Raw genomic sequence first — 10,580 nt, 5'->3', positions numbered from 1 at the left:
TACAACGATGCCTTCTTTTTGGAGAGCGAGCTGCATCCTGGTAGGAAGATGAAGTTAAAGATGCTAACCAAAAAAGCGAGCAAAGCAACCTTCGTACCTCGTCCAGTTGCAGAGTCAATCCCCTTTTCCACCCAAAAGTTTCCAGAAATCTTGAAATATTTTTCACTGGAAGCAAAATCAGCAGAAGCCAACTTACTCAAACAAACAATTGAGAATTGTGAAAGACCAGCGCTTGATGGAGAAGAAAAATATTGCGCTACATCGTTGGAGTCCTTCGTTGATTCGGGTGTTTCCAAGCTTGGAAAAAGCATGCAGCTTCTGTCAAATGAGTTGGAAAAAGAAACAGGGAACCAAGAGTTTACTATTGGCCAGGGAGTGAAAATGATGGGAGGATCAGAGATTGTTTGCCATAAGATGAAATATGCATACGCTGTGTTTTTATGCCATTCAATTCATGAAACAGCTGTTTATACTGTTCCATTAGTTGGAGCCGATTGAACAAGAGCTAGAGCATTGGCTGTTTGCCACAAAGATACATCAGCTTGGAACCCCAAGCACTTGGCTTTTCAGATTCTTAAAGTTAAGCCAGGAACTTTCCCCATTTGCCATTTCCTAGCTAGAGAAACCCTTGTGTGGGTTCCCAACTAAAATTGCTACAACATCTGCAAAATAGATATCTCGTATATTGCTATATAATTAGTGGAGAGTGTTAATGTTTTATGCTAAATAAGTCGAACCTCTCGCCTGGTATTCAGTACTTTGCATTTCTATACCTCAACCACTCTTCGATTTGGTGGGTAGGCCTCAGCATGTGGTTAAGCCTAGTTCAGCCCAAGCTACTCCTACTTCTGATCTCCATGTTCCAAATTTCAGCATGACCAAAAGAAGAAAAGAGATGAGACTGTATTAATCCCTGCTATACTTTCTTATTTGCCTATATGTTCCTGAATGTTTTAATGAAATTATTGATATTTCATCTGCTATTACTTCTCCTATGTCTATGTGCTTAATGTTTTGATGAAGTTATTGACAATTCATAAAGAAAATAAATAATTGAATGTTGGATAGACTTTGGTTTGTAAATGCTATAGTCGTGCATGCACGCATTTCAACCGGCTTGAGATATTATACACTACAGCTCCCCATGGATAAAGCGTAATCATCGTTGCAGTACGATGAAATCCATATTCATATTTATCATGGATATATATATATATTAAAAGGTAAATCTAGAATTGATTTGTAGCTACGCCGATCGATGGATATTATGAACCATGATTAACTTTCCATCAAGCAATTTTTGTTCCTAGCCAAAAAGAGGCTATACATTAATAGAATGGCAATTATACAAGACTGAGAAGACCCAAATTTACAAAGAAAAACAACTTAGCAAGAGAAAAGCACATATAAAATCTCGATAATTATAATAATAACAAAAAAAAAAAAAAACAGTAACCCAAGACTAATAAAACAGAACATGTTGAAGATAATGCTTACTCCTTAAAAGGCAAAAGTTGTAAAGGATACAAGTAAAGCATAGCAGCAGCATGTAAAGGATACAAGCAATGAACGCAGAAGCAGACTGGAAAGGTTACAAGTAAAGCAGAGCATCAGCATGTTACAAGCAAAGCACAACAGTTGATAAGCACAGCAGCACCGGTAATCACTTCAAGAAACAGCAGTAGCTTCTAACAAGGCACAGCAAGAGCTACTCAAGCATCAGCAGCTGCAGACACACCAACAGCCACATCAACAGCAAATCAGCAGCAGATGCATCAACAACATGTTCAAAAAAATCTCATTTGAGAATCAGATGCATCTCTGTTCGTCTATGCCAAAAACTTAGGTATTTGTTGATTACCTCTTGATCACGAGAAATGATAATGCAACAATGACTACCTTTCTAATCAACTTTCTTCCAATCTCTCTCTCAAAGATCTTGGTGCATTCAATTTCTTCATAGATTTTAAAGTCACATCCACATGTAACAGTATGTTCTTGTCCCAACAGAAATATATCAGAGACATCTTGCAAAAATTTGATATGGACAATGCTAAGGAAGTGTGCAAAAGTCAATTAAAACTGGGCGCCGAGCCTCCTTATGGGATGACCCCCCAAAATTTTGAAAATATTTTACATACTATATAAATTTTCTTAATGGTCCTCTTAAAATAATTCTTTATTTAATAATTAATACAAATAAAGAATAACAAACTAATTTCATATGCTTGACTCAATTTTAAAATTTTTTTATTTTTTCTTTCAATTTATATTTTTTTATTATTTATTTATTTATTTATTTCTATTCTATTTACTCATATGTTTTAAATCTCTATAAATTTTCTTTCACAAATTTCTACGAACAGTCAATTATATTCTTTTTCTTTCTTTTTTATTATGTCATATGTGGGTTTTATCTTCTGCTTGTTGTGTTATTCTTTTTTTTTTGTTATGTTGATTTTATTTTCTATGACTTTAATTTTTAAAAATAAATAAATTATTATGTAATTCTCAAATATAAGTTGCACTGTTGTTTAGAATTTCATAAATATATCATTTTTTATTCAGAATAACCAATGCACTCCAATATGTATGTTACAAACTTTAAGTAACAAGGATATATATATAAATTGATAGAATGAAATAATTGTTTTTCTTTCAATACAATTTTATTTATTATATACTTTTAATGGCCCTCAAAATAATTTTTTATTTAATTATTAATATTATTCTTCAAACTGTTTAATAAAATTAGACTCATTATGGTTAGCATATTGCTAGTTAAACTCTTCAAGTTTATATCTTCTCATTTGGCTTCATTTGAACGATCAACAATATTTGAATTTGAACTTTGGCACTTATTGACTTTTTGCTTTGACCTTTAGCCAATTAAGTCTTCGTGTTAATTGATCAAGAAGCTTTTGTTTCACACTTGTGCAATGCCCTTGAATACCATAACTGATTAAGGCTTCTTGTTAACCAGTCAATGCTTGTTTGTTTCCACATAGCTTTTACTCTTTGTTTCTTTAATTGATTAACCATAGTTGTATAAAGGCAAGCCTTTTCGGACTTGGTTTTAATCAACATCAGTATTAAGGGATTTAAACGAAATCTTGCACATTTAAGCAAAGGGTTAGACAATAATGAATAAGGAATGTTTTATTATCATAAAAAACATACAAAGTCAACATTCTCCCCCTTTTTTGATGAGGACAAAACACTGGTAGATTAAGAGTGCAATGTCTTTTATGCCATTAATTCTATGTGCAGATTAGGGATTGGTCCCCTTAGTGTATGCTCTTTCTTAATACGTGCATTAAAAAAATAAGGAATTTAAATCTTTTCTTGTAAATTTAATTTGTATGTATGTGCACAAAATTTTCACAATTATCAAGCATAGATAAACACATAACAGCAAATCCATAAACACATAAACTAGTAAATTCATCACTAGCAAGTTTCAAGCATAAGAAACAAAATCATAGCGAAAGCATAAACTAGTAAACATAAAATAGTAGATATTGTTTTCCAAAAGCATAAAACAGTAGATATTGTTCTCCCTATTTGTATCTTCCTAACTACTCCTTACTTTTTAATTCTCCCCTTTTTTGTCGTCAATCAAAAAGAGAGTTCTACTAAGACTTAATTCTCAGCAAAGTTTAAATAAGGTAAGGACTCATCAGTACCAGATACACATTCAAGGCTTTAGGGATAAGGAGGAGGAAGAATCAGAAGGTGTCGAGGATGAGGAGTTAAATGCTGATGATATAATTTGAGGAGGTTTAGGTTTGGAGGGTGGTTTGATAGTGAATTCAACAATTCTTGCAAATTTTCTCTTTTTGAGGAATTGGGTCTTTGTAGCCTTTGTTTTCTTTCTTGTCCCATTGGATTTGGCTTTAGTAGATGCAGGTTCAGATGCTATTCCTTTTCCTTTATTTAGTTGTTCGTTCTTAGTGATCTTGCTCACACCAGTTGTGTCTGTTGAACTAATTATTTGCTTTGTAGATGTAATTATTGTTGGTTTATCATACTTTGCTATCTTGTGTTACTCTTTTCGTATAAGTTGCTAAATAAAGTCATCTATCATTATGCTAGCAGCACTCACATCCTCTTGATTAAAATCCTTTCCCTTTTTTCTTCACTTCCTTTGTCTTGATCTGGTTCTTACCCTTTGTCATTTTCAGTTTTCAAGAGTTTCTTGTTGCACTTTTTTAAGGGTCGAAAACTTGTTCTTTTTCAACATCATAGCCGTTTGACATTGTAGTTGAAAATTCTAAGGCCAGACTTTCAAATTCTTCGATTATAGTCTTTTCATTTGAAAGTGTGGGACTTCCTATTGTTGTTTTTCCTTTGGAGGATATAGGGGTAGATGTCTTTGTGTTTCTCTCTTTAGTTGTAGAGGCTTTATAGTTTCTATTAGAGCCGGTGTCTTTCTAGGGTAGCTCACATCCAATAGAAACTCCTTAATTTTAGTTACTTTCTCTTTCAGCTTGTTAGTTTAACTAATCCTTCGATTTACTTTCCATCAACTCTCATAAGCAAATTGAAGATTGTTTCATCTGTGATGGGTGGTTGGTTATCTCCTTGAGAGGTAAAGGGAGCTTTATTTCTAGTGGTTCTTAGAGCATTTTGGAAGATTTCTAGCATACATTTTTAGACATTTTAAATCCCATCTTTTATAGACTGGCCAAGTAGATGCCCTGATCCTTGTTTTTATTCCAATCTACTTGGAATCTTGGGTTCCAAATTCCCTTTATCGTGATCAGAGCACAAATGATGTTCCCATAGGGTAAACTTGTTCTATCTTCTAAGCAAGTTCCTCTAATTCTTTTTATCATGAACCTAGCAACATTTAGTGAGGTTCCATTAAAGGTAAATTCCATTAGCCATAAATCCTTAGAAGTCACATAGCTATAGTTATTGCTTCTCCCATGCAATGTAGAGGCAATGAAGTAGTGGAGAATTCTGGTTTGAGCCTAAGGATGTAGCTGGCATAGCTTTTGGAAGGGTATTTCTCCCTTCTATTAGTGATAACTTTCTAGATGAATGAGGGATCATAGCCCTCTGGAACCTTAAATTTACCAACCTCACACTCTGTTTTTAGCAAATTACCTAAATATGAAGATGTAACAATAAATTCTTTCCCACAAAGAAAAACATTAAGCCTTTCCTTAATAAACTTTTCAAGGTAGCTACATCTTTCCCTAAGGCAATACCTGAGTAGAATTCTTTAACTAATGTTGCACTAAAAAATCTTTCTCCAAATGTGTTGAAATATTTTAATTTTGGTTCCTCAAGAAAGTCAAATAGAGAATTCTTAAAATCAGAACTTCATTAAAGCTATCCTAATTCAAAAATTTACCGCAAGAAACAATAGTATTTTTAATCTTTGTAAACCTATTTTTATGAATTTCATTTCTAAACCAAGAAGATTGGAAAGTACTTTTCTCAATTGAAACCCCCATCGCTATAGATTTCTTGGATTTTGATCCTTTCTTGCTCTAACTTAACCCCTTTTTTTATGACATCAGATTCAAGGCCATCTTATCTTTTTTTTTTTGTAGAGGGGGTGATGAAGGTGATTCTGCTGGTATTTTCTTCTTCCTGTTTTTCGTAACTTTCTGTTAGTGAAATCTTAGCCATGGTTTTTGTTGGTGTCTGGATTTAGTGTTTTTCTGGATTTCTTAACTGCTCAGATGGATATGAGAGAGTTTGAGTTAGGCTTTAGGACTTCGAGGTTAAGAGAGAGTGAAGGACGATTTTTGGAGGAGGTGGAGAGTTACAAATGATAGGCGGTAACCAGTTAGGTTGCCCCTTAAATCGTGTCAGCTTTCTTCTCAAGGTTTTTGATTTTCAAAATTTTAATTTTAATGTCTACTTTTTTTTTGTTTGCTGACATATGGTATTTTAATCGGTTAAAGCTTGCTTTAACCGATTAATAAGTTATTGTCTTTAAAGGCTGTATTTCAAGTTTTCACAAACAAAATTATTTCAATCAGTTAAAATGACCTTTAACTTATTACGACTCTATTGGTTTAGGCTTTCACTTTATTCACAAAAAGACTTTAACTCGTTAAAGAAGGTCTTAACTAACTAAAGCAAGATTTTCCAATTTTCGAAAGTCCTATAACTAATTAAATGAACACTCAATCAATTAAATCATGAAATTAAAGCAGATTTCATATAATATATCATCAAAAACATGATAAAATATTACTCAATCATAGTAGTTTACATCAAGCATTCCTAATTCTCTTCTAATTTTACAAAATTGTTCTTCACTCAATGGTTTTGTGAAAATATGGGCTAATTGATGCAAGGCATCTATAAATTCTACCTTTACGTCTCCTTTAAGCACATGATCTCTAATGAAATGATATCTAATTTTGATGTGCTTAGTCTAAGAATGTTGAACAGGGTTTTTGGAGATGCTTATGGAACTCGTGTTGTCACAGAAGATAGGAACATTATGCATGTACATGCCAAAATCATTTAACTACGGCCTAATCCATAATATTTGTGCACAACAACTACCTAATGAAATATATTTAGCCTTAGCAGTTGAAAGAGTAAGTGAATTTTGTTTCTTGCGAGACCATGACACAAACATGTTTACAAAGAATTAACAAGTGCCACTAGTCTCTTTCGATTAGTTTTACTACCAACAAAGTGAACATCGAAGTAGCCAAGAAGATTAAAAGATGATCCTTTAGGATACCATAGTCCTAAGCCTTGAGTATCTAAGAGATATCCAAAAATCCTTTTCATTATAATCAAATGTGATTCCTTGGGACATGATTAGAATCTTGCACGTAGGCAAACACAAAACAAAATGTCAGGTCTAATTGTAGTTAAATAAAAAAAATGAGCCAATCATATCTTTATAGAGTTTTTGATCCACATCTTTTCTTTTCTCATCTTTGTCAAGCTTTGTGGAAGGATTCATGAGAGTTTTAATCGATTTTAGATTCATCATACCAAATTTTTTCAGCATTTCCTTAGTGTACTTTTCTTGGTTGATGAATATTCCATCTTTACATTGCTTGATTTGTAAACCAAGGAAGAATTTTAGCTCTCCCATCATGCTCATTTCAAATTCACCCTGCATTTTCTTAGCATAGTTCTCACACAACTTTTCTTTAGTGGCACCAAATACTATATCATCAATATATAGTTGAATCACAATCAAATTATTTTTGCTTTTATTTATGAAAAGAGTATTGTCTACACTCCCCCTCAAGTATCCTTTTTCAATCAAAAATTTTGAAAGTCTTTCATACCAAACTCTAGGAGCTTGTTTCAATTTATATAAAGCTTTATGTAATTTATAAACATAATCAATTTTTTCAAAGTCTTCAAAACTAGGGGGTTGTTCAACATACACCTTTTCTTGTATAAAGACATTTAGAAATGCACTTTTGACATCCATTTGAAACAATTTAAAATTCATGAAACAAACATAGGCAAGTAAGAGTCTAATTGCTTCTAATCTAGCCACAGGAGCAAAAGTTTCATTATAATCAATATCTTCCTCTTGATTATAGCCTTGAGCAACTAACCTTGCTTTGTTTCTAACCACATTCCCAACTCATCCAACTTGTTTCTAAATACCCATTTTGTACCAACAATTTGATAGTTGGTTGGCCTTGGAACTAAGGTCCAAACCTTGATCCTTTCAAATTGACCAAGTTCTTTTTGCATGGCAATCATCCAATCCTCTTCCTCTATAGTTTGCTCAAAGTTCTTTGGTTCCACTTGTGATATGAATGCCAGATATTCACAAGTTTCCCTTAGTCTTTTTCTAGTTTTGACACCTTTCGAGGGATCACCAATAATTTGTTCTTGAGAATGATTTCTTACAAATCTCCAAGTTTATAGGAAGATCGGTGTGCTGATTTTCAACTCTTTGTAAGTCTTTTAAAGGTGGTTTTTCTTCATCTTTCTCTTTTGAGCTCTTTCCATCATCTTTTTTGTTATCTAAGCTCATATTTTCCATTTTCTTTTCAATATCATCTGCATCATCATTATCAAACACTACATTTCTTTGTACAACATTAGTCTCATCAAAAATAATGTGAACTGACTCTTCTATAACCAAATTTCTTTTATTAAACACTCTGTATGCTTTAGAGTTCAATGCATAACCTATGAAAATAGCTTCATCACTTCTAGCATCAAACTTTCCCAATGTGTGTTTTCCATTATTTAAAACAAATAATTTGCATCCAAAACTCCTTAAATGTGAAATGTTTGGTTTTCTTCCTTTATAAAGCTCATAAGGGGTTTTAGAAATCATGGCTATAATAAGAACTCTATTCAAAATGTAATATGTCGTGTTCACAACTTTAGCCTAAAATATTTTAGCAAATTGTTTTCAGAAAGCATTGTTTTTTCCATTTCCTATAAAGTCTTTTTGTTTCTTTCAACAACTCCATTTTGTTGTGAAGTTATAGGAGTTTAAAAATTATGGTCAAAATCATTTTCATTGCAAAAGATTTCAAAATCATCACTTTCAAATTCATTACCATGGTCACTTCTAGCACCAACAATGGTAAGCCTTTCTCATTTTGCACTCTTTTACAATGTTTAACAAAAGTAGGTAAGGCATCATCTTTGTGAGCAAGAAAATATACCCATGTATATCTTGAGTAATCATCAATAACAACAAAGCCATATGGCTTGCCACCTAAACTAGTAACATTAATTGATCCAAACAAGTCAACCTGCAATAATTCAAGTGGCTAGAAGTTGAGATCACTTTCTTAGATTTAAAAGAGCTTTTAACTTGTTTTCCAAAATGACATGCATCACAAACTTTTTCATTCTCAAAAGACATTTTTGGAAGTCCAATGACTAAGTCTTTTTTTAAGAGTTTGAAATAGTGTATACTAGCATACCCTAATTTTTTATGCCATAACCAACTATCACATACATCATTAACAATAAGACATGATTCATTATAAAGCTCAATTTCATCAAGAAAGCTAACATACATGTTCTTAATTCTTTTGCCAATGAATGTAACTTTATTAGTGTTAGTATCAATTACTTGATATCCATGGGAATCAAAGCAAACTTTAAAGCCATTATCACAAAGTTGACTAATGCTTAACAAGTTATACCTTAGACTATTAATGAAAAAAACATGCTTAATTTGGGTTTGAGAAGTGTTACGAATGGTTCCAACTCCTTGGATAATACCTTTGGAGTCATCACCTAAAGAAACACTACCACTCTTTTTTTTATTGAGCTTTACAAATAATTTCTCATTCCTAGTCATGTGCCTTGAGCAACCACTGTCTAAGTACCAAGGCTGCCTTTCTTTTGGTTAAACTTTAAGACATTATTCCTTTTGCTCTTGCTCAACCTACAAACAAATCTTCAGTTTTTCTATAGAGGTATTCATACTATGATGGGTCTTTAGGGGTTAGCAAGCACATGCGATCTTTTAGGCATTCAAACCAATTTAGTTTTAGGAAGGTTATTTCCCTTATGATAGCAATCATAAAAGAAACGACCTCTCTTGCTACACACATAACAATGACATGCCGATGTATTACTTTTTTTTTTTATATAATTGCATCTCCTTTTGGTTTCTTTTTATTTTTCAATTTTAGTTTTGAGTTTTTTTTCCATTGAAAATTTGATAGCAACATTTTCATCCACTACCTTTCATAAGGATATATTTTTGCTCTCTAGTTCTAACTTCAAGGGTTTAACATGTGTTTTGGAATGCTCAAGTTCAATTTGAAAAGTATTTCTTTGATCAAAGATAGAATTAAAATCATACTTGATTTTTTTAGTTCATCATCCAATGCCATGGCTTTCTTTCTTATAGTTTTATATTTCAATGCAAGCTTTTCAAATTTAACACATAGGCAATCGTACTCATCTTGAAGTTTATCATAAGAAAAATCACATGAGTTAGATGTCATCATCCAATGCCATCGAGTAGAAATTTGTTTTTTTTTCCTCTAAGCTTGAGGAGTCAATGTTGAACCATGTTGCTGCCACCATTGCTCTCTTTGATTTTTTTTCATCTTTTTTGAAGGTTTTTCCTTGAGTAGTGGGCATTCGGATCTGAAATGTCCAAGTTTTTTACATTAAAGCAAACTATTTCATCTTTCTTTTTGAGATCACTCTTGTACTTGCTTTTCCATGAAAAAACTTGATCCTTCTTATAATTCATTCTTCCAATCCTTTTACCTTTTTGTCCTATGAGCTTTTTAAATCTTCCAACAATCATAGCTAACTCTTTTATCTTCATCACTTGGAAGATTTTCTAGTTCTTCTTCAAGTGTGCTGATCTTCAAGGCAAGGTTTTTCTTTTTCTTTTTGGCTTTTCTCTTTTCTTCCTCTTCATCTTTTTTCAACTCAAGTTCATGTGTGAGAAGTGAGCTACATATTTTATCAAGAGTAACAACATTGAGATCCTTAGCCTCTCAAATAGTAGTGACTTTAGGTTTCCAACTTTTTGGGAGGCATCTAAGCAATCTCTTAAATAACTCATGTTGACGGATGATTTTGCCAAGTTGATTGAGCTTATTTGTAATGTTGGTAAACCAATCAAACATGATAGA

The sequence above is a fragment of the Theobroma cacao genome, chromosome 9 (genome assembly GCF_053813885.1).
Source record: "Theobroma cacao isolate CCN51 chromosome 9, ASM5381388v1, whole genome shotgun sequence".
Taxonomy (NCBI): domain Eukaryota; kingdom Viridiplantae; phylum Streptophyta; class Magnoliopsida; order Malvales; family Malvaceae; genus Theobroma; species Theobroma cacao.
This window is presented reverse-complemented; position numbering follows the sequence as displayed.